This window comes from Panulirus ornatus, chromosome 7, assembly GCF_036320965.1.
Source record: "Panulirus ornatus isolate Po-2019 chromosome 7, ASM3632096v1, whole genome shotgun sequence".
Lineage (NCBI taxonomy): Eukaryota > Metazoa > Arthropoda > Malacostraca > Decapoda > Palinuridae > Panulirus > Panulirus ornatus.
In genome coordinates, this window is record NC_092230.1 from 22,535,734 (window position 1) to 22,559,062 (window position 23,329).

Here is a 23,329-nt window from a genome sequence, read left to right on the forward strand (position 1 = left end):
CTCTAATGACCACACACATCTTCATTTATTCGAAAGTGCGAGTACTTACAGAGACAGAGAGCATGCTTAACGTAAATGCATCTACTAATAATGAGGCTACTTAACAAGCTCGTCCTTACTTAAACGAGAATGTAAGTACTTACAAAGACAATAAGTATACTTAAATGTAAAGACGTCTACTTAACAACGAGACCGCTACTTCTCAACAACCATATCTTTACTTACACGAGTGTACGAGTACTTACAAAAACAATAAATATACTTAAAGTAAGGACGCCTGCTTAACAACCACATCTTTACTTAAGTGCGGGTACTTACAATAACAGAAAGTATACTTAACGTAAATGCACCTACTAAAAAAAATAAGGCCTTTACTTAACATCCTGACTTCAACGAGAGTACTATTACTTATAAAGACAATAAGTATAATGGGAAGGCGTCTCCTTCACAACGAGGCTTCTACTCAACGAGCACACACAACTACTTAACGACGGTGCCTGTAAGTAGAGAGAAAACATGTCTACTTAAGGCTAAGCGCACGTACGTACGTACAAACTCCAGAAATCTGTACGTATGAACCAATCGCTATTGTAGTCTGAACCAACAGAGACCTACTTACAGGGAGGTCAGACATCTTTATATAAAGACAACCACATTGCTAACACTTACACTTATACTTACACCAGAACTCTGGGCAAACTGCAACGCTTAATGAAACTGACTTGACAACGGAGGCTATACTTATCCACTACGATTGAAATCAAATGTAAGACCGAGTTTCATATCTCCATCAAATGGTCTCGCCGTTCCTATCACACTTATACTTAAGAGCCACAAGTAACCTCAACGATCAGGCCTACCGTTAATGAACATACAGCTCAGAAAATAGTGAATGTTTTTTAAACATCCACACTTATCGTTAATTACTTGGAAACTATATAAATTACTTACTGTAATTGTAATTAAACATCCACACTTATTGTTAATCATTTGGAAACTATATAAATTACATACTGTAATTGTAATTAAACATCCACGCTTATCGTTAATTACTTGGAAACTATATAAATTAATTACTGTAATTGTAATTAAACATCCACACTTATTGTTATTTGGAAACTATATAAATTACTGTAATTGTAATTAAACATCCACGCTTATCGTTAATTACTTGGAAACTACATAAATTAATTACTGTAATTGTAACCGTAACTGATTACTAATTGTAATTACTATATGTAACTGTAACTCTGCTTCGCTATAATCAATATCAAAACTACATCTAATGATTCTTATCACTACTTAATGAGCAAACATCCCAACTTAAGAGACCAGTACACTCTACTTACAGATAAGTCCTTTTTACTTAACGACCACTATGTAATGACAGGCGATCCTTACTTAAAGACCAGTTTTCTCTACTTCAAACCCTCTTTTCTACTTAACTACCAGGCCCCTCCTTAATGGCCAGTTTACACACACACACACACACACACACACACAGCAGATTATCATTTCAAAGGAAGACCAAGCCTTTAAATAAACGACTCTACGATTATGTCATTACTTATCCACTTTATCCCTACTTAGAAGTGACACTTGTACTTAAAACGCTAACCGCAACATGCATCTAAAGCAATAATAACTATATTTTCGGCTCAAGTCCATGTAAAGTGCCTGCCTCAGGGAATGAATATCTCTGGCTTCCCCCTCTTTCCCATGGCGCCGCTGGTGTAGTGGTATCATGCAAGATTCCCATTCTTGCGACCCGGGTTCGATTCCCGGGCGGCGCACTGACACTTTTTTCGATTCCTCTCCCTAAACCTTCTTACCCCTGGTTTAAGAGTACGTTCAGCTGCACTGCTTTTCCTCAAATAAATTTAGTGAGTGGTGAAATTACTCCCGTGTGCTGTGCCCCTTGTATAATATTAGAATAATACTGCAAACCACATTCTTCCACAGGTAGTGGCCAACGCACTGCCCTCCAGCCCTCACTATACCCAGGCCAAACCTTCCTCACTTAAAAAATCAATAAATGTCACACCTCGCCCTATCGAGGGGTGGGAAGTTCCCGTTTTCTCTCGAGAATACAAATTTTCAGCAGTTACATTTCAAATTGAAATCACCACTCCCCCATCGTCCCCTCCCTCCCCTAATCATTAGTCAGGTGTCTCTTCTTATCAGATAAGCGATAAAAAAAAATGAGTTAATGCTGGATGTCGAAGCTGTAGCATCGCTTCATATACATCAGGTCACGGCGTGCGAGTATCATTATACACGTGTCTGCCCTTGATGGAAGTGGCCAGACACAGCTGTGAGGCTGGCCCGAGAGAGGGCGGAGGTGGTGGTGCACCAGGCTTGGTAATGATGACCCCGGGGGTCGCCAAGATGAGGCTTAATGACCATTATGAGAGTCGTGACGTGGGGAGGGGCCACAAGTGATACACACGAGCGTTGGTGTAGACCACATACTGTGCAATACACACGTGATACAAACGCAAGTGTATGATGATGAGAAACAATTGTGTATAAAGAATTATTATCATTATTAATTATCATTATTATCATTATTATTATCTTTATTATCATTACCATTAGCATTATTATTATCATTACATTATTATTATTATATTATTATTATTATCAATATTATTATTATTATTATTATCATTATTATTATTATTATTATTATTATCATTATCATTATTATTATTAACGTATCATTACCATTATGTTATTATCAACATATTATTATTATTATTATTATTACTATTATTATTATTATATAGGCAAGTCTTTCATTAAACCTCTCGAGTAGGATAATACGACCCTTGATCAGGACGGTACGACCCCTGGGTACGACGATGGTGTACCTGTACGACCTGGTGAAAGGCCAGGCCAGGTGTAGTACTGGACGACAATACTAGTTCATTCACTCACTAAAATAGCCTTTTATACAACAATGACACAATCGCCATCAAAAAGGCCTTTTATACAACAGTACTAGTTCAGTCACAGAAAAAAATGCCTTTGATGCAATGGTTCAATCACTCACCAAAAAGGCCTTTTATATAGCAACAGTACAATCAATCCCTAATACGGCCTTTTATTCAAAAACAGTACAATCATTCATTAAAAAGGCCTTTTACACAACAAGAGTAGTCCACTCATTCTTGGTGCTTCTGAAGAGCTTTTTACGTAAGAACCAGCCACTCAGTGTTGGTAGTAGAGAAACATGCCTTTTATATGCTCAGTTATCCACCTATGGAACATACAGCGCCGCTGGTGTAGTGGTATCATGCAAGATTCCCATTCTTGCGACCCGGGTTCGATTCCCGGGCGGCGCATGACTGTTTTGACAGTAATTTCGGTAAGTTTAGCGTTTCACTTCTACGTATTTTTTGTTCTCCCTCACTTCTAAAGTAGTGTGGCTAATCTAAAACTTTTAAACACTTTAGTCAACCACCATCTATCGTGCATGTCAATCAATATCGACCACCACCTATGGTATACAGTCAACCACCATCTATCGTGTATGTCAATCACTATCTACCACCATCTATGGTATACAGTCAACCACCATCTATCGTGTATGTCAATCACTATCTACCACCATCTATGGTATACAGTCAACCACCATCTATCGTGTATGTCAATCACTATCTACCACCATCTATGGTATACAGTCAACCACCATCTATCGTGTATGTCAATCACTATCTACCACCATCTATGGTATACAGTCAACCACCATCTATCGTGTATGTCAATCACTATCTACCACCATCTATGGTATACAGTCAACAACCATCTATCGTGTATGTCAATCACTATCTACCACCATCTATGGTATACAGTCAACCACCATCTATCGTGTATGTCAATCACTATCTACCACCATCTATGGTATACAGTCAACAACCATCTATCGTGTATGTCAATCACTATCTACCACCATCTATGGTATACAGTCAACCATCATCTATCGTGTATGTCAATCACTATCCACCACCATCTCTGGTATAGTCAACCACCATCTACCATCACCTTTATTGAAGTCAACCAACATCTTCCGACATACAACTTCATTTTTAGGTATCAATAAAACATATCAGGTATTGAATACATCCGTGTGTGTGTGTGTGTGTGTGTGTGTGTGTGTGTTACGGAGATAGAACTTGTTTATGCAGATGTTGTCGCTGTTATAACAGAATCACCAAAATCATGAGAAACAAGTGAAAATATGACTCTCTCTCTCTCTCTCTCTCTCTCTCTCTCTCTCTCTCTCTCTCTCTCTCTCTGTAGGAACACCTTGCTCAGCAGTCAGCTGATTCTTAACCATCTTCAGCCCTCCAGCTGTCTAATAAGCTTTCAAGAGGCCTGGCAATCGTCTTTTAACAGCGATCCCCAACTCCCCTCCCGAAGCTTGGGCAGGGGAAGTAGGAGTTAATGGCATTAGCACAGATCTCGCACCTCTGTGGCCACTGGCGAAGGCCAGGGAGTCTTGATGAGGTCAAAAAAAAAAAAAAAAAATAAGAAGAATTATGCACATCAGTTCCAGACCTACCCTGATAACGTGGGTGAACGACGGGGGTCTTAGATTTACGAGTCAAACTTACTGCAGCAGGACACAAGATCCTTAGACCCATGAGCGACGTAACAGGGGCTAGAAGACCATCTATGGTTATAACATAATCTATAACGAGACTTTAGGTACAATGCAGGAGGAACCCGGGACTTTCGTACGTAGCAAGAGGGTGGTATGGGCACACGGGTTGTGAGACGACCTCATACCCGAAAGAATTTTGATGAACAGATGCGACCGAGGTGTGTGTGTGTGTGTGTGTGTGTGTGTGTGTGTGTGTGTGTGTGTGTGTGTGTGTGTGCTCCGGGTGCCATTACTGGCACAGGACGGCCTATGTGTCACTGTAGCGTAGTGAGGTCTCGGGTAGATGTGAGTGTTGTGTAAACCTTGAGTGCGATGGATGTATGGAAGATATCATGATATATAGAGAGGGGCTGCAGCAACCACGGGAGCGGCGGACGTTAAGTATCATATCAATTCTTCGCAGCAAACTCCGGGCGATCCACACATCATCATCCTCAACCACACCTGTATTAATAACCCCTGATGTCTGGCCCCCCACACACTCTCTCACTCCATCTCTCATTTGCCTTCATTACTGTCACTCTCTGCACCTTTCTCCTGATCTCCAGCCGGTTTTCACTGCACATCACACTATCACTCGCACTCCTTTCCTCCAGGGATCGCCCACACATCTTTTCTTTCTTCCTTCGCAAGCAACTTGAAAATATCTCATCCCGCCACGCGTCACCCTTCTGAAATGTTTTGCTTCCCACCTTCCGCATGCCGGACACTTCACCCACACAATGTAAGCTATACTTCTATAAATACCTTACATATATATATATATATATATATATATATATATATATATATATATATATATATATATATATATATATACATATATGGGTTAAGCAGCCTTCGATAACTGTCTCGAGTGCTCCAAACAACTCGTGTCAAACAATTACATAGAAATCAGTCTTACAAAATGAAACTAGGATCATGAAGGGATAATTTACCGAGCACGGAACCCAGCATCTCCCACCCTCTCCAGTCCTCTGGGTCGCCTGCTGTCCTCCACTCCACCTCCACCAGCGGATGCATCCTCTCCCCTCTCTCCGCCCCACACACACACACAGGCCAGAGGCGACCCTCCCGAAAGTTCACCCCTCCCAACCTCCCTCTCGCCCTACCCCAGCAGCAGTCATACGCCTCCCACACGCCCACGAAAAGTCCCCTTTCTTCCTCAGCACGATCTCCTCCACCAGCTTCCCTCTGTCCTCCACAGCTTCCACAGTCATACATGATGTCTCTCTGGACTCCAAGCTCTTTCTTTCCACCACTCCACACACACACACACACACACACACACACACACACACACACACACACACACACACACTCATCAAAAACTTTCCAACCGATCAATAACGCTCCTCACAAAATACACCTGGGGAATCCTACGCACCCACAGAGCACTATTCTCTACACAATCTATGTACTTTTCTTTTCCGAGTCTCATATCAGCCTGTGAACGCAATCTTCTTTCATGGCGCCGCTGGTGTAGTGGTATCATGCAAGATTCCCATTCTTGCGACCCGGGTTCGATTCCCGGGCGGCGCAGGTCTGCTTTTTTTTTCCTTTAAATCCATTACATGCTACTGACTACTGTCACAAAACTCCCATGAGCATCCTGTACCCCACTGTACACATACCCATATACATTCTTATACTGTTCCCGACGTAGTACGGTACGACCCCGCAGCAGGAGCGTACGACCCAAGAACACGATGGTACGACCCTACAGCACGGTAGTATGACCCTAGAGCACGATGGTACGACCCTAGAGCACGATGGTACGACCCTAGAGTACGAAAGGATGACGGAGCGACCCAATCAAGCACGGCGGCCCGACACCTTGAGCACGACTGAACAACCTTTGGGTATGAGGGTGTGACCTGTGACCTGATCCTGGCAGACGACCCTCTACGAAGACGAATCCCTCAATACACACACACACACACACACACACACACACACACACACACACACACACACATATATATATATATATATATATATATATATATATGCTGTGGCATGGTACATACCTAAAACATTTTCATGACTTACATCTAGACCTAACGTCTATTAAACTTAACAGATTCAACATGGTTATTTCCACATCTTAATACCTCCATTATTGGTGACCACACTACCCCTATCCACGACAGGCAGACTTGGAACCTTGGTTGAATCCCCTGAGGATGTCACTTGATTTAAGTTGAAGAAACAGTTATATTTCAGTGTGAAGGAACACTATTTCACATTACAGTTGTCTAAAGGCACAAACATATAAACCATATCGTCAAGCCTTTCCCTTTACTTGTGAATCATTCCTATGTACTAGGTGTGAGTTTAGTAAGCTAACATTTTGTTATAAGTATTCTAAACTTTCCTTTCCTCGCTTAATTCACTTGTTACATTGTTAAGAACTTCATATCTATTACCAGTACGTTCAGAGAATGCAACCCTTTGTGCAGGCTGATAAATGACATTACAGATGATAATTGTGCATTTGTTTCACGAGTAGTGACCCAGCCCTAAGTAGAAGTTTTAGATATCAATATTGAAATGTGTTTCCAGGAGAGGGAATCAGTTATCTACTAGTGTTTAATGGCTATATCAAGCAGAAGGGACAAAGAGCAGCAATCTCCTGCTAACTCCTGCAACATCCAAGCTTGAAATCACGCGCGAAAAAGGAGTTGTTTAACTGAAGTTTAACACCACAGCCAGCCAGCCAACAGCAGCGTCTGAAGTTGTTCACAGGTCAGACGCTATGGAAGACCCACTGACCACTGGAACTGTAGGGAAACTCGACCCGATGTGAACGATGATGAACCTAACGTAACGAAGAACTCAGTTATGTCAGAGAACTGTTCCATGTGAACAATAACTATTGTGCTGAACATGATTTTAGAGACTGTAGTGTTGTTTAGACTATTCTGAAACCCTAGGTCTGCAGTGTATCATGGAGCAAGGTAAGATACTGATTAAGATGAAACTGTTACGCACTTTATTGTGTTCTAGTATTGAGACAAAGTGTCCAAGATTTCTATACCATGATAACTTTCGATTGTTCAGTATAGACTCTGCTTCTTAGGCCAGACCACTCAGAGACGCACGGGAACGTGCGACGGTTGTGGCCCAGCGGTTATAATATACACCTGAGCCCAGCCCATCAGCGATAGATAAGGGAACTGTGAGAGTCAACAGTTTTAACTTTTAACGGCTTGTGTTACGCTCGAGGCAGGACGAGGCCTAACAGTGGAGACCGCCATTGAATGTTACAAAACATTCTTCATGAAGATTATACACTCTCTACACTATTCACGAAGAGTTAAGTGCTACACTTTTCGCCTATCACCAAACTTGATAGTTTTGTCCAAACAGAACCGTGTAAACCGTTCCAGCCGCCGTATGACCTGTGACATAAATGAGCTGATTTTTCAAATCTCGTTCCACCCATAAGTGTCCTGACTAGCCATAGCACGTCACAGGCAGCGCCTTATGCTCTCGACACCAACACATCTTTTAAAAGCCCTGCCACAGACTGTCACTAGGTTCACTCTCTCACAGTCTCTCGACCAGGTCTCCACCTGGACTAACGTTCCCCCTCCAGACTCTCGGACACAAAGGTAGTCCTTCAACCACGACACTAAGCAGTTCAATATATATATATATAGGTGTTACAATGGACAGAAGCTAAGATACCGAATAAATATACTTAACCAGTGTCAGAATACAGCAAGGAAACGTTTCTACAGTGGCCAAAATAATAAGCCCAGAACCTAATAGTTACCAAAGAACCCTTGTTCTTCCCTTCCATGAGAATTTTCTCTGTGTTCACATTTTCAAAAACTTAATGTACAAGTAGTACTCAATATGACAACACCATCAAGAAAGCCCTTATCAAAAATAGCCCATTAAATAATACAGGTGTTGCTTATAAAGTCCCATGTAAAGACTGTAACCAATTCCATATTCGACAATCAGGGAAAGATTTGGAGACTAGGATCTCACAGCATAAGAATAGTGTTAGGACAGCCCAACAGAGCAACGACTTATTTCAACATAAAGCTGCCTTTGATCACCATATCGACTGGGAAGGATCTAAGACCACAGCTGTATCAAATTCTTTCAGTGAAAGAAATGTAATTGAATCATGTTTGATCTCTGGCACATTTGATCTTAAAGTAATTATGTCCTTTGGTCATTTTGAACGTGACAAACTCTTCACTGAAATAATGATCAACAAGTATCCACCAGAATAACCCTGTCCACGCACCATGTAAGGATAGGAAGGTCAGATGTCAGGTCACATAATTAGTGGCCACCTGCACTCCATGGGGATTAATTAACCCCCGCCTCACTGCTACCTATGTGTTTTTAAGGACCTCAACACCTGCATCTCCCACAATCTGTCTGAGGATGTATTAAACGAAAGTACTCACCGTTTTTATTTTTTCTTTCTAGTGATGATCGTGCATATATATATCTATATCTATATATACATATATATATATATATATATATATATATATATATATATATATATATATATATATATATTGGAAAGGATCACAATTTTGCGCGTGATCAAGATATTCCTATGAGTCCACTGGGAAAATGAAACATGAAAAGTTCCCAAGTGCACTTTCGTGTAATAATCACATCATCAGGGGAGACACAAGAGAGAAATATAACAGTCAGTTGATATACATCGAAGAGACGAAGCTAGGACGCCATTTGGTAAACATGTGATTGTCCAAAACATGTTTTGGACAAGTGCACTTGGGAACTTTTCGCGTTTCATTTTCCCCGTGGACTCATAGGAATATATTTTATATTTTTATTTTGCTTTGTCGCTGTCTCCCGCGTTTGCGAGGTAGCGCAAGGAAACAGACGAAAGAAATGGCCCAACCCACCCCCATACACATGTATATACATACACGTCCACACACGCAAATATACCTACCTACACATCTCAATGTACACATATATATACACACACAGACACATACATATATACCCATGCACACAATTCACACTGTCTGCCTTTATTCATTCCCATCGCCACCTCGCCACACATGGAATACCATCCCCCTCCCCCACTCATGTGTGCGAGGTAGCACTAGGAAAAGACAACAAAGGCCCCATTCGTTCACACTCAGTCTCCAGCTGTCATGCAATAATGCCCAAAACCACAGCTCCCTTTCCACATCCAGGCCCCACACAACATTCCATGGTTTACCCCAGACGCTTCACATGCCCTGATTCAATCCACTGACAGCACGTCAACCCCGGTATACCACATCGATCCAATTCACTCTATTCCTTGCCCGCCTTTCACCTTCCTGCATGTTCAGGCCCCGATCACTCAAAATCTTTTTCACTCCATCTTTCCACCTCCAATTTGGTCTCCCACTTCTCCTCGTTCCCTCCACCTCCGACACATATATCCTCTTGGTCAATCTTTCCTCACTCATTCTCTCCATGTGCCCAAATCATTTCAAAACACCCTCTTCTGCTCTCTCAACCACGCTCTTTTTATTTCCACACATCTCTCTTACCCTTACATTACTTACTCGATCAAACCACCTCAAACCGCACATTGTCCTCAAACATCTCATTTCCAGCACATCCACCTCCTGCGCACAACTCTATCCATAGCCCACGCCTCGCAACCATACAACATTGTTGGAACCACTATTCCTTCAAACATACCCATTTTTGCTTTCCGAGATAATGCTCTCGACTTCCACACATTCTTCAAGGCTCCCAGGATTTTCGCCCCCTCCCCCACCCTATGATTCACTTCCGCTTCCATGGTTCCATCCGCTGCCAGATCCACTCCCAGATATCTAAAACACTTTACTTCCTCCAGGTTTTCTCCATTCAAACTTACCTCCCAATTGACTTGACCCTCAACCCTACTGTACCTAATAACCTTGCTCTTATTCACATTTACTCTTAACTTTCTTCTTTCACACACTTTACCAAACTCAGTCACCAGCTTCTGCAGTTTCTCACATGAATCAGCCACCAGCGCTGTATCATCAGCGAACAACAACTGACTCACTTCCCAAGCTCTCTCATCCACAACAGACTTCATACTTGCCCCTCTTTCCAAAACTCTTGCATTCACCTCCCTAACAACCCCATCCATAAACAAATTAAACAACCATGGAGACATCACACACCTCTGCCGCAAACCTACATTCACTGAGAACCAATCACTTTCCTCTCTTCCTACACGTACACATGTCTTACATCCTCGATAAAAACTTTTCACTGCTTCTAACAACTTGCCTCCCACAACATATATTCTTAATACCTTCCACAGAGCATCTCTATCAACTCTATCATATGCCTTCTCCAGATCCATAAATGCTACATACAAATCCATTTGCTTTTCTAAGTATTTCTCACATACATTCTTCAAAGCAAACACCTGATCCACACATCCTCTACCACTTCTGAAACCACACTGCTCTTCCCCAATCTGATACTCTGTACATGCCTTCACCCTCTCAATCAATACCCTCCCATATTATTTACCAGGAATACTCAACAAACTTATACCTCTGTAATTTGAGCACTCACTCTTATCCCCTTTGCCTTTGTACAATGGCACTAGGCACGCATTCCGCCAATCCTCAGGCACCTCACCATGAGTCATACATACATTAAATAACCTTACCAACCAGTCAACAATACAGTCACACCCTTTTTTAATAGATTCCACTGCAATACCATCCAAACCTGCTGCCTTGCCGGCTTTCATCTTCCGCAAAGCTTTTACTACCTCTTCTCTGTTTACCAAATCATTTTCCCTAACCCTCTCACTTTGCACACCACCTCGACCAAAACACCCTATATCTACCACTCTATCATAAAACACATTCAACAAACCTTCAAAATACTCACTCCATCTCCTTCTCACATCACCACTACTTGATATCACCTCCCCATTTGCGCCCTTCACTGAAGTTCCCATTTGCTCCCTTGTCCTACGCACTTTCTATATATATATATATATATATATATATATATATATATATATATATATATATATATACTATGAATATAAGCCGGGTTTCATATAACGTAGAGAATGAATCACGGGTTGGGACATATGGCTGTTCCCAGAGAAGTCTGGCGTGGCAAGAATACCCCCAGCAGAGCTTGGTGTTACCACACCGTCAGCAACACACACACACACACACCAGACACCCCCCCCCCCCCCCCCGGCCCAACAGGATAGCTCCCCCCCCCCCCCCCCCCACCCTGTACCCTCAACGTCCTGCCCCCAGCTCTTGACACAGTCATAGCCCAAAGGACCCCCGCGAGTCACTAACGTGGACGCTGAAGCGTCTCAAACCCTCCCCCCACCCCATCTCTCTCTCCAAATACAGCCGACCACCGCCGCCACTACATCATCATCATCATCATCATCACCATACCACACACACACACACACACACACACACACACACACACACACACACACACCGCCACAGTGAGACCCATACCTACCACAGTGAGCATCATGAACACGTGCATGAACTATGCAGGTGAACAGCTCCGTCTCCCCGTTCGTTACGATGTGTATTAGGTCCTCAACTGCTGTATTACCGTAACTGTTCATCACTTAATGTTCAATCAAGCTCATAATGTATAACCTATAACACTGACTACACATAATGTATAAAACATAACACTGACTCTATATATAATGAATAACACATAACACTGACACTACACATAATATATAAAACATGATATTGGCTCTATACATAATGCATAAAACATAACACTGACTCTATATATATACATAATATATATATATATATATATACATATATATATATATATATATATATTATATATATATATATATATATATATATATATATATATATATATATATATCCCTGGGGATAGGGTATCCCTGGGGATAGGGGAGAAAGAATACTTCCCACGTATTCCCTGCGTGTCGTAGAAGGCGACTAAAAGGGGAGGGAGCGGGGGGCTGGAAATCCTCCCCTCTCAATTTTTTTTTAATTTTCCAAAAGAAGGAACAGAGAAGGGGGGCCAGGTGAGGATATTCCCTCAGTGGCCCAGTTCTCTGTTCTTAACGCTACCTCGCTAACGCGGGAAATGGCGAATAGTTTGAAAAAAGAATATATATATATATATATATAATATATAAAATATATATATATTATAATATATATATATATATAATATATATATATACATAATATCTAAAACATAACATTGACTCTATACATAATGGATAAAACATAACATTAACTCTATACATGATGTATAAAACATGTCACTGACTCTATACATGATGTATAAAACATATCACTGACTCTATACACGTTGTATAAAACAAAAAAATTAACTCTATACATAATGAATAAAACATCACATTGACCCTATAAACATCCCTGTGTACATCCCAAACCCTGGCTATGTACATATACCTCACCCATATGCTTATCCCAAGTGTGGAAATACCCAGCTTATCCTAATCTTAAGTTCATATACGATTAGTTAACTAGTAACCATCACGTCCTTACAGTTTTTGTAATATGTGTAATATCCCAAGTGTGTATTTTCCCCCCAAAATACTTGCTATATACATCCCATCAACCGTTATTTATTCATTTATGTATTTAAATTATTCATCTTTTTTCCCCCGCCGAGCTAGCCCAGTACGTACCCCTTCCGTCAAGCAGGGGGGAAGCACTGAGCAAGCACCAGCGGGCCGTGTGACTCAGCAGGCCACCAAGCCACGGAGGATGGGGTGCGGGGTTGGTCTGTTTTATCACTCTCGGACGTCGGTTGGTGACCGGTGACACCCAGGGTTTCCGGTGTGTCTCTGGCCCCCATGGCCCCTCCGACCACCGGACACACACACACAACACACACACAGCGAAGCCTTGCTCTCTGACCCCCCCTCCCCCCGGGTCCCCTTCTCTATCTCGACCTGGTCTCTGACCATATCTCGTTCTCGGGGACAGACCCCCCCCAATCCCCCCTTCCCTCCATGGTGACCTTCAGCGTGACCCCATTGACTTACCCTCAGAGGTCACGTCAAAGGCCAGGCCGACGTGGCCGAGGGTCGTACCGTCTTGCTCAAGGGTAGTACAGTCGTGTTCAGGATCGTAAAGCCGTGCTCAAGTGTCGTACATGCCGTGTTCGAGGTCGCACCGCCGTCTCAAGGGTCGTACCGCCGTGCTTAAAAGGTCGTACCGTGGTGTTTAAGGCCGTACCGTCGTGTTCAAGATTCGTACCGCCGGTTCAAGGTCGTACCGTCGTGCTTGGGGAGCAAACTGATGGCGGAGTCGTGTCAGGTAGTTAATGAAGGTTATTAATACATGACACGATATTTTGTGGGGGTGAGGTGAGGAGCTAACATCTACACGTGTGTATTCACACACTTACCACTAATGTGGAGTCCCTGATGTTGTTAAAACTCTTTCTGAATGTTTCTAATATATAAAATATATAATAATATATATATATATATAAAATATATATATATATATATAAAATATATATATATATATCCCTGGGGATAGGGGAGAAAGAATATTTCCCACGTATTCCCTGCGTGTCGTAGAAGGCGACTAAAAGGGAAGGGAGCGGGGGGCTGGAAATCCTCCCCTCTTTTTTAATTTTCCAAAAGAAGGAACAGAGAAGAGGGCCAAGTGAGGATATTCCCTCAAAGGCTCAGTCCTCACTTCTTGACGCTACCTCGCTGACGCGGGAAATGGCAATTAGTATGAACAAATATATATATAAAATATATATATGTAAATATATAATATTTCTTAAGAGTCCACGGGGAAAATTGAAACACGATAAGTTCCCAAGTGCACTTTCGTGTAATAATCACATCATCAGGGGAGAGACAAGAGAGAAATAAAACAGTCAGTTAATACGCCATTTGGTAAACATGCGATTGTCCAAGACAATCGCATGTTTACCAAATGGCGTCTTAGCTACGTCTCTTCGTTGCATAATCAACTGACTGTTATATTTCTCTCTGTGTCTCCCCTGATGATGTGATTATGACACGAAAGTGCACTTGGGAACTTACCGTGTTTAATTTTCCCCGTGCTCTTATATATATATATAATATATATAATAATATATAATATATAATATATATATATATATATATATATATATATATAAATAAATAAGAGTGCTCTTATATTTTTTTTTTTTTCAAACTATTCGCCATTTCCCGCGTTAGCGAGGTAGCGTTAAGAACAGAGGACTGGGCCATTGAGGGAATATCCTGACCTGGCCCCTTCTCTGTTCCTTCTTTTGGAAAATTAAAAAAAAATTGAGAGGGGAGGATTTCCAGCCCCCCACTCCCTCCCCTTTTAGTCGCCTTCTACGACACGCAGGGAATACGTGGGAAGTATTCTTTCTCCCCTATCCCCAGTGCTCTTATATAATAATATATATATATATAAAATATATATATTATATATAAATGGGGTAAACCATGGAAAGCTGTGTAGGTATGTATATTTGCGTGTGTGGAAAGTATGTATATACAAGTGTATGGGGGTGGGTTGGGCCATTTCTTTCGTCTGTTTCCTTGCGCTACCTCGCCAAACGCGGGAGACAGCGACAAAGCAAAAAAAAAAAATATATATATATATATATATATTTATAATATATATATATATAATAATATATATATATATATAATATATATATATAATATTATACTTAATCGCCGTCTCCCGTGTTAGCGAGGTAGCGCAAGGAAAACATACGAAAGAATGGCCCCAACCCACCCACATACACATGTATATGCATAAACGCCCACATACGTACATAAAACATACCTATACATTTCAACGTGTACATGCATATGCATACACAGACATATACATATATATATACACATGTATATATTCATACTTGCTGCCTTCATCCATTTTCGTCGCCAATCCCGCCACACATGAAACAGCATCCCCCCCCCCTCGAGGTAGTTCTAGAAAAAGACAAAAAAGGCCACATTCGTTCACACTCAGTCTCTAGCTGTCACATGCCCTGATTCAATCCACTGACAGCACGTCAACCCCGGTATACCACATCGATCCAATTCACTCTATTCCTTGCCCGCCTTTCACCTTCCTGCATGTTCAGGCCCCGATCACTCAAAATCTTTTTCACTCCATCTTTCCACCTCCAATTTGGTCTCCCACTTCTCCTCGTTCCCTCCACCTCCGACACATATATCCTCTTGGTCAATCTTTCCTCACTCATTCTCTCCATGTGCCCAAACCATTTCAAAACACCCTCTTCTGCTCTCTCAACCACGCTCTTTTTATTTCCACACATCTCTCTTACCCTTACATTACTTACTCGATCAAACCACCTCAAACCGCACATTGTCCTCAAACATCTCATTTCCAGCACATCCACCATCCTGCGCACAACTCTATCCATAGCCCACGCCCCGCAACCATACAACATTGTTGGAACCACTATTCCTTCAAACATACCCATTTTTGCTTTCCGAGATAATGCTCTCGACTTCCACACATTCTTCAAGGCTCCCAGGATTTTCGCCCCCTCCCCCACCCTATGATTCACTTCCGCTTCCATGGTTCCATCCGCTGCCAGATCCACTCCCAGATATCTAAAACACTTTACTTCCTCCAGGTTTTCTCCATTCAAACTTACCTCCCAATTGACTTGACCCTCAACCCTACTGTACCTAATAACCTTGCTCTTATTCACATTTACTCTTAACTTTCTTCTTTCACACACTTTACCAAACTCAGTCACCAGCTTCTGCAGTTTCTCACATGAATCAGCCACCAGCGCTGTATCATCAGCGAACAACAACTGACTCACTTCCCAAGCTCTCTCATCCACAACAGACTTCATACTTGCCCCTCTTTCCCAAACTCTTGCATTCACCTCCCTAACAACCCCATCCATAAACAAATTAAACAACCATGGAGACATCACACACCTCTGCCGCAAAACTACATTCACTGAGAACCAATCACTTTCCTCTCTTCCTACATGTACAGATGTCTTACATCCTCGATAAAAACTTTTCACTGCTTCTAACAACTTGCCTCCCACAACATATATTCTTAATACCTTCCACAGAGCATCTCTATCAACTCTATCATATGCCTTCTCCAGATCCATAAATGCTACATACAAATCCATTTGCTTTTCTAAGTATTTCTCACATACATTCTTCAAAGCAAACACCTGATCCACACATCCTCTACCACTTCTGAAACCACACTGCTCTTCCCCAATCTGATACTCTGTACATGCCTTCACCCTCTCAATCAATACCCTCCCATATTATTTACCAGGAATACTCAACAAACTTATACCTCTGTAATTTGAGCACTCACTCATCCCCTTTGCCTTTGTACAATGGCACTATGCACGCATTCCGCCAATCCTCAGGCACCTCACCATGAGTCATACATACATTAAATAACCTTACCAACCAGTCAACAATACAGTCACCCCCTTTTTTAATAGATTCCACTGCAATACCATCCAAACCTGCTGCCTTGCCGGCTTTCATCTTCCGCAAAGCTTTTACTACCTCTTCTCTGTTTACCAAATCATTTTCCCTAACCCTCTCACTTTGCACACCACCTCGACCAAAACACCCTATATCTACCACTCTATCATCAAACACATTCAACAAACCTTCAAAATACTCACTCCATCTCCTTCTCACATCACCACTACTTGATATCACCTCCACATTTGCGCCCTTCACTGAAGTTCCCATTTGCTCCCTTGTCTTACGCTCTTTATATATATATATATATATATATATATATATATATATATATATATATATTTATATATATATATATATATATATATATATATATATATATATATATATATATATATATATATATATATATATATATATTTCTTTTTCTTTCATACTATTCGCCATTTCCCGCATTAGCGAGGTAGCGTTAAGAACAGAGGACTGGGCCTTTGAGGGAATATCCTCACCTGGCCCCCATTCTCTGTTCCTTCTTTTGGAAAATTGAAAAAAAAAAATGAGGGGGGAGGATTTCCAGCCACCCGCTCCCTCCCCTTTTAGTCGCCTTCTACGAAACGCAGGGAATACGTGGGAAGTATTCTTTCTCCCCTATCCCCAGGGATAATATATTATATATATATATATATATATATATGGGTATGTTTGAAGGAATAGTGGTTCCAACAATGCTGTATGGTTGCGAGGCGTGGGCTATGGATAGAGTTGTGCGCAGGAGGATGGATGTGCTGGAAATGAGATGTTTGAGGACAATGTGTGGTGTGAGGTGGTTTGATCGAGTGAGTAACGTAAGGGTAAGAGAGATGTGTGGAAATAAAAAGAGCGTGGTTGAGAGAGCAGAAGAGGGTGTTTTGAAATGGTTTGGGCACATGGAGAGAATGAGTGAGGAAAGATTGACCAAGAGGATATATGTGTCGGAGGTGGAGGGAACGAGGAGAAGAGGGAGACCAAACTGGAGGTGGAAAGATGGAGTGAAAAAGATTTTGTGTGATCGGGGCCTGAACATGCAGGAGGGTGAAAGGAGGGCAAGGAATAGAGTGAAATGGAGCGATGTGGTATACAGGGGTTGACGTGCTGTCAGTGGATTGAATCAAGGCATGTGAAGCGTCTGGGGTAAACCATGGAAAGCTGTTTAGGTAAGTATATTTGCGTGTGTGGACGTGTGTATGTACATGTGTATGGGGGGGGGGGTTGGGCCATTTCTTTCGTCTGTTTCCTTGCGCTACCTCGCAAACGCGGGAGACAGCGACAAAGTATAAAAAAAAAAAAAAAAAAAAAAAAAAAAAAAATATATATATATATATATATATATATATATATATATATATATATATATATATATATATATATATATATATATCATGAATATAAGCCGGGTTTCATATAACGTAGAGAATGAATCACGGGTTGGGACATATGGCTGTTCCCAGAGAAGTCTGGCGTGGCAAGAATACCCCCAGCAGAGCTTGGTGTTACCACACCGTCAGCAACACACACACACACACACACACACACACACACACACACCAGACACCCCCCCCCCCGGCCCAACAGGATAGCTCCCCCCCCCCCCACCTCAACGTCCTGCCCCCAGCTCTTGACACAGTCATAGCCCAAAGGACCCCCGCGAGTCACTAACGTGGACGCTGAAGCGTCTCAAACCCTCCCCCCACCCCATCTCTCTCTCCAAATACAGCCGACCACCGCCGCCACTACATCATCATCATCATCATCATCACCATACCACACACACACACACACACACACACACACACATACACCGCCACAGTGAGACCCATACCTACCACAGTGAGCATCATGAACACGTGCATGAACTATGCAGGTGAACAGCTCCGTCTCCCCGTTCGTTACGATGTGTATTAGGTCCTCAACTGCTGTATTACCGTAACTGTTCATCACTTAATGTTCAATCAAGCTCATAATGTATAACCTATAACACTGACACTACACATAATGTATAAAACATAATACTGACTCTATATATAATGAATAACACATAACACTGACACTACACATAATATATAAAACATAATATTGGCTCTATACATAATGCATAAAACATAACACTGACTCTATATATATACATAATATATATATATACATATATATATATATATATATATATATATATATATATATATATATATATATATATATATATATATATACATATATATATATATATATATATATATATATATATATATATATATATATATATATATATATACATAATATCTAAAACATAACATTGACTCTATACATAATGGATAAAACATAACATTAACTCTATACATGATGTATAAAACATGTCACTGACTCTATACATGATGTATAAAACATATCACTGACTCTATACACGTTGTATAAAACACAAAATTAACTCTATACATAATGAATAAAACATCACATTGACCCTATAAACATCCCTGTGTACATGCCACCCTGGCTATGTACATATACCTCACCCATATGCTTATCCCAAGTGTGGAAATACCCAGCTTATCCTAATCTTAAGTTCATATACGATTAGTTAACTAGTAACCATCACGTCCTTACAGTTCTGTAATATCTGTAATATCCCAAGTGTGTATTTTCCCTCCAAAATACTTGCTATATACATCCCATCAACCGTTATTTATTCATTTATGTTTTTAATTATTCATCTTTTTTCCCCCCGCCGAGCTAGCCCAGTACGTACCCCTTCCGTCAAGCAGGAGGAAGCACTGAGCAAGCACCAGCGGGCCGTGTGACTCAGCAGGCCACCAAGCCACGGAGGATGGGGTGCGGGGGTTGGTCTGTCTTATCACTCTCGTGACGTCGGTTGGTGACCGGTGACACCCAAGGGTTTCCGGTGTGTCTCTGGCCCCCATGGCCCCTCCGACCACCGGACACACACACACACAAACACACGCGAAGCCTTGCTCTCTGACCCCCCCTCCCCCCGGGTCCCCTTCTCTATCTCGACCTGGTCTCTGACCATATCTCGTTCTCGGGGACAGACCCCCCCCCCAATCCCCCCTTCCCTCCATGGTGACCTTCAGCGTGACCCCATTGACTTACCCTCAGAGGTCACGTCAAAGGCCAGGCCGACGTGGCCGAGGGTCGTACCGTCTTGCTCAAGGGTAGTACAGTCGTGTTCAGGATCGTAAAGCCGTGCTCAAGTGTCGTACAGCCGTGTTCGAGGGTCGCACCGCCGTGTTCAAGGGTCGTACCGCCGTGCTTAAAAGGTCGTACCGTGGTGTTTAAGGGCCGTACCGTCGTGTTCAAGATTCGTACCGCCGGGTTCAAGGGTCGTACCGTCGTGCTTGGGGAGCAAACTGATGGCGGAGTCGTGTCAGGTAGTTAATGAAGGTTATTAATACATGACACGATATTTTTGTGGGGGTGAGGTGAGGAGCTAACATCTACACGTGTGTATTCACACACTTACCACTAATGTGGAGTCATGATGTTGTTAATCTCTTTCTGAATGTTTCTAATATATATATATATATATATATATATATATATATATATATATATATATATATATATATATATATATATATATATCCCTGGGGATAGGGGAGAAAGAATATTTCCCACGTATTCCCTGCGTGTCGTAGAAGGCGACTAAAAGGGAAGGGAGCGGGGGGCTGGAAATCCTCCCCTCTTTTTTAATTTTCCAAAAGAAGGAACAGAGAAGAGGGCCAAGTGAGGATATTCCCTCAAAGGCTCAGTCCTCTCTTCTTGACGCTACCTCGCTGACGCGGGAAATGGCAATTAGTATGAACAAATATATATATAAAAATATATATATGTAATATATATATTTCTTAAGAGTCCACGGGGAAATTGAAACACGATAAGTTCCCAAGTGCACTTTCGTGTAATAATCACATCATCAGGGGAGAGACAAGAGAGAAATAAAACAGTCAGTTAATACGCCATTTGGTAAACATGCGATTGTCCAAGACAATCGCATGTTTACCAAATGGCGTCTTAGCTACGTCTCTTCGTTGCATATCAACTGACTGTTATATTTCTCTCTTGTGTCTCCCCTGATGATGTGATTATGACACGAAAGTGCACTTGGGAACTTACCGTGTTTAATTTTCCCCGTGCTCTTATATATATATATATATATATATATATATATATATATATATATATATATATATATATATATATATATATATATAAATAAGAGTGCTCTTATATATTTTTTTTTTTTCAAACTATTCGCCATTTCCCGCGTTAGCGAGGTAGCGTTAAGAACAGAGGACTGGGCCATTGAGGGAATATCCTGACCTGGCCCCCTTCTCTGTTCCTTCTTTTGGAAAATTAAAAAAAAATTGAGAGGGGAGGATTTCCAGCCCCCCACTCCCTCCCCTTTTAGTCGCCTTCTACGACACGCAGGGAATACGTGGGAAGTATTCTTTCTCCCCTATCCCCAGTGCTCTTATATATATATATATATATATATATATATATATATATATATATATATATATATATATATATATATATATATACATATATATATATATATATATATATATATATATATATATTCTTTCTTTCTTTTAAACTATTCGCCATTTCCCGCGTTAGCGAGGTAGCATTAAGAACAGAGGACTGGGCCTTTGAGGGAATACCCTCACCTGGCCCAATTCTCTGTTCCTTCTTTTGGAAAAAAAAAAAAAAAACGAGAGGGGAGGATTTCCAGCCCCCCGCTCCCTCCCCTTTTAGTCGCCTTCTACGACACGCAGGGAATACGTGGGAAGTATTCTTAATCCCCTATCCCCAGGGATCATATATATATATATATATATATATATATATATATATATATGGGGTAAACCATGGAAAGCTGTGTAGGTATGTATATTTGCGTGTGTGGACGTATGTATATACATGTGTATGGGGGTGGGTTGGGCCATTTCTTTCGTCTGTTTCCTTGCGCTACCTCGCAAACGCGGGAGACAGCGACAAAGCAAAAAAAAAAATATATATATATATATATATATATATATATATATATATATATATATATATATATATATATATATATATATATAATATTATACTTAATCGCCGTCTCCCGTGTTAGCGAGGTAGCGCAAGGAAACATACGAAAGAATGGCCCCAACCCACCCACATACACATGTATATGCATAAACGCCCACATACGTACATATACATACCTATACATTTCAACGTGTACATGCATATGCATACACAGACATATACATATATACACATGTATATATTCATACTTGCTGCCTTCATCCATTTTCGTCGCCATCCCGCCACACATGAAACAGCATCCCCCCCCCTCGAGGTAGTTCTAGAAAAAGACAAAAAAGGCCACATTCGTTCACACTCAGTCTCTAGCTGTCATGTGTAATGCACCGAAACCACAGCTCCCTTTCCTCATCCAGGCCCCATAAAACCTTCCATGGTTTACCCCAGACGCTTCACATGCTGCCCTGGTTCAATCCATTGACGGCACGTCGACCCCGCTATACCATATCGTTCCAATTCACTCTATTCCTTGCACGCCTTTCACCCTCCTGCACGTTCAGGCCCCGATCACTCAAAATCTTTTTCACTCCATCCTTCCACCTCCAATTTGGTTTCCCGCTTCTCGATACCTCTACCTCTGACACATATATCCTCTTTGTCAATCTGTCCTCACTCATTCTCTACATGTGACCAAACCATTTCAACACACTCTCTTCTGCTCTCTCAACCACTTTCTTTTCATCACCACACATCTCTCTTACCCTTTCATTACTTACTCGATCAAACCACCTCTCACCACATATTTTCCTTAAACATTTCATTTCTAACACATCCACCCTCCTCTGCCCCTATCTACAGCCCATGCCTCACAACCATATAACATTGTTAGAACCACTATTCCTTCAAACATACCTATTTTTGCTCTCCGAGATAACGTTCTCGCCCTCCACACATTCTTCAATGCTCCCAGAACCTTCTCCCCCTCCCCCATCCTGTGACTCACTTCCGCTTCCATGGTTCCATTCAAACTTACCTCCCAATTA

At 41.5% G+C, this 23,329-nt stretch overlaps 1 protein-coding gene and 3 non-coding genes across 4 annotated transcripts in view; 3 read left to right on the forward strand and 1 right to left on the reverse strand.

Annotated features, from left to right (window-relative positions):
• Dus4 (Dihydrouridine synthase 4) overlaps positions 1 to 23,329 on the reverse strand; it is a 333,705-nt gene that overhangs the window by 266,065 nt on the left and 44,311 nt on the right. The window lies entirely within an intron of this gene.
• On the forward strand, positions 1,723 to 1,793 carry TRNAG-CCC (transfer RNA glycine (anticodon CCC)). Its single transcript has one exon. It is a non-coding gene; the product is annotated as a tRNA-Gly (tRNA).
• TRNAG-CCC (transfer RNA glycine (anticodon CCC)) lies at positions 3,277 to 3,347 on the forward strand. Its single transcript has one exon. It is a non-coding gene; the product is annotated as a tRNA-Gly (tRNA).
• On the forward strand, positions 6,141 to 6,211 carry TRNAG-CCC (transfer RNA glycine (anticodon CCC)). Its single transcript has one exon. It is a non-coding gene; the product is annotated as a tRNA-Gly (tRNA).